Here is a 3474-nt window from a genome sequence, read left to right as displayed (position 1 = left end):
CATGAATAGGAAGGCGAAGTGACATGGATAGTTTTTGGAAAAACGTTTAAAACAGACCACCCCCCCACCCCTGTATGTGTGTGTGTGTGTGTGTGTGTGTGTGTGTCTGTCTGTCTCTTTGTTGCTCTGTCCTGTTTGCCTGAAATGGCTTTTTGAGGGCATTTTTTTTTCTCTGCTGCCACAGTGTGGTGATTTTTATCAATTCATTGGTGGTAAAGAATTGTGTATTCCTGTTATCTTGTTTATTTCTTGCAGGAAGAAAATGTGTGCAATTAAAAAAAACATATATATATATATATGTATATATATATATATATATATATATATATATATATATATATATATATATATATATAGTTTATGTAAAATAATATATATATATATTATTTATATATTTATATATAAAATATTTATATATAAAATATATATCAATATATATTTAGATATTCACACACACACACACACACACACACACACACACACACACACACACACACACACACACACACACACACACATATATACATATGTGTGTGTGTGTGTGTGTGTGTGTGTGTGTATACATTATTTTTATTTCCTTACAAGAAATAAATCAAGGATTCAGATGGAATAGTTCTTTCAATGAATTTAAAAATATTCAGCATTGATTGCAATGACTTGTGTGACTTAGGAGAATTAGGAGAATTGATGATCCGTAAACAATGATAAGTCTATGATTTTAAGAGGAGTCGTGTAACTACAGACAGTGAGACACTGGGGCCCGTGCAGTGGTGGCCACTGGCGACGAAGTGACTTATTATAAATGTAAATATTAATAATACACCATAATTAGTAACAATATTCTTTACAGCAGTGAATAAATACATACATTCAGGTACTGTTCGTGCTCTTTGATGCTCCAGGGATAGATCTTACGTCAAGCAGTTTAGTTCAGATCCACCCTTCTATAGTTTTTTTTTTTCATTAAAACCAAAGGTGTTCATCAGTGATTATAACTGGTAGTTATATGGTAGAAAATGGAACCCCTCAGGGTAGTGTTTTTAGTCCACTGCTCTTAGATGTAGGGCCTGGGATTGGATCGCAGATGACAGGGCCTTGTGGAAGAGGGGAAGAAACATAAAATATACAGTCAAAATATAAGTAGCCTAAGGTCCAGGAAGCAATAGAACAGGTAGAACGATGGTCAATGAGATGGGGTTTTAGATTTTCAAAGGAAAAAACTCAAGTGGTTTTCTTTTCAAGGAAAACGGTAGGGGAAGAGAGTAATTTTAAATTATATGGACATGTTCTGGAGAAAGTAGAGTCCTTTAGGTTTTGGGAATGGTTTTTGATGGTAGGTTAATATGGACAGGTCTTGCAACATCAGTTAAACTATGCAGGTCTTTACTGCAAAAAGATGGTCACTGCGACACTTTAATGTGATGAAACTAGGGTGCCATGTGCTTTCTAAAACTCTGTAAAAAATATGTAAATGCGCATGCTCAGTAACCACAGCTGTATCCCTTCTAGCCTTAACCACACTTCAGACAGGAGAGTAGATTAACTTCAGTGGACTTGCACTTAAATTGGTGTGTTCCGTAGTTTAAATAAAATGCTTTCTGATGTTTATTCATGTTCAATTCATGCTTTAAAGTCAGCATGAAATCAAAAATTACTTTATTTACTTTATTAGCGCACATTTAATTAATCTGTGCAAATTAATCCACTGAAAAAATAGTTTGTTTTGGTAATCTTTAATCAAAATCTGAACATTTGCTTCGACTCTGTAAGTGCAATTTCATCTCTGTTGATGTCAATTTGATGGCTTGGGCAGAATATCCTAAAAACGGGCTGCGTCCGAAAGCCTAGACAGCTGACTTGCTGCCTCACTGCCTTATGAGACAATGACAATGAAGGCACCTAATGAAACTGATTTCGGTCAGGCCCATGGTGGCAGCACAATGGTTTAATGATCTACAACAAAATAGATGAGTTATGGTGATAAATGAATATCTAATTACTATAGCACTGCTTTCTCACTAGAAATAACATCAAAAGTGCAAAAAGTTAGTCAGAAATACACAAACTGACCATCAAACGCAACTTTCAGATGCCATCTTTATTTTTTAGCTTTACTGTTATGGAATGGAACACAAAGGATTGTGGGACATCAAAGGCAGCGAATGATACATCTATGCTCCATTCAAAATTAGATCAGAAGATATCTCAGGAGACAGGAAGTGAAGCCGAATTTGGATTCAGAAGTGCCTTGATGCCTTCCTGCTTTGGAATGCTGCCTCCGAAGGCAGCATTTTAGAGCTTTCGGACGCAGCCATAAATATGTATAGATGCCCTATTCGACGTGCCAGATACGTTAACGTGTCCACCATCTTGGAACAGTCAACTTGATGTAATTCACATAATAATCAATGAATATTCAAAGATATACAAGCGTATACTTGCTGTCGTAGACGCACAGTCAATGCACTCAAAGATTCGCAGACCATTCGAAAAATGGAATATGGATTATGTAACAGCCCATAGAAACATTCCCTAATGAGGCATCTACGTATATATCTATGCTTAAACACCCTTTGAACTGTTAGATTGCTATTAGTGAGAGACACAGAGGTGGAGGGCAAAAATAAAACTACGCCCACTATTCAATATGCTGTTTCAGATGGAAATACGTCACTACACTGAAATAAAGTCGGCAGCAACTTCCAGACGATTGGTTCACCAGTTTGAACTGAGGCAATACAGTGATCGGTCTTGACACATTAAAGAGCCACAGAACGGCATTTATTCTTTACATTTCTATATAAATTGACCAAATTTGAATGCTGGGAGTCCTGAGACCTTGTTCATACCAAAAGTAATCTGCTCTGTCTTGTCTGTCGGCACATTATCAGTTTCCTCTTTGCTCTGCAGTGTATTTATCCTCTTTGTGAGAATGTGTGAGAGTGGCATTATTTGTTGGGGATATCTACAGTAACAAAAGAGGGCCTTTTCGAACAATCATTTGATCCACGACATTGTAATTGACCATTCGCAAAGAGCTTGATTGACAGGCAATCTGACCAATCAGAACGTGGATATGTGCTGTTGCTGCTATCAAAGTTCCATTCAAGGAAAGTCCGTTCTCTCGGCCGCCATATTTGCAACGCCTCTGGGTAGCTCAAACAAAACCAATTCATATCTAAATGAATGGGGGAATCCTGAAATCTCTCGATTAAATTACATATTTCAAATCAGCAACAAAATCCTAATATTAATAAGCCCAAACTCTTACAGATAAACATACAAATTAAGGCAGAGTTAGTTGCGAACCAATACATATTTGTGCTTTTTTTGATTTTAGCTCAATAATTTTTTTCTTTAATATTTCTATTACTTAAGGTGATTTTACTAAATATTAACATCACTGATTCACAAAAGTTTTGATCAGTGCACTTTGGCAAATTCTCTCATCAGAAACATCAAAGGGCAGCACCC

The sequence above is a fragment of the Carassius carassius genome, chromosome 45 (genome assembly GCF_963082965.1).
Source record: "Carassius carassius chromosome 45, fCarCar2.1, whole genome shotgun sequence".
In the NCBI taxonomy this organism is placed as follows: domain Eukaryota; kingdom Metazoa; phylum Chordata; class Actinopteri; order Cypriniformes; family Cyprinidae; genus Carassius; species Carassius carassius.
This window is presented reverse-complemented; position numbering follows the sequence as displayed.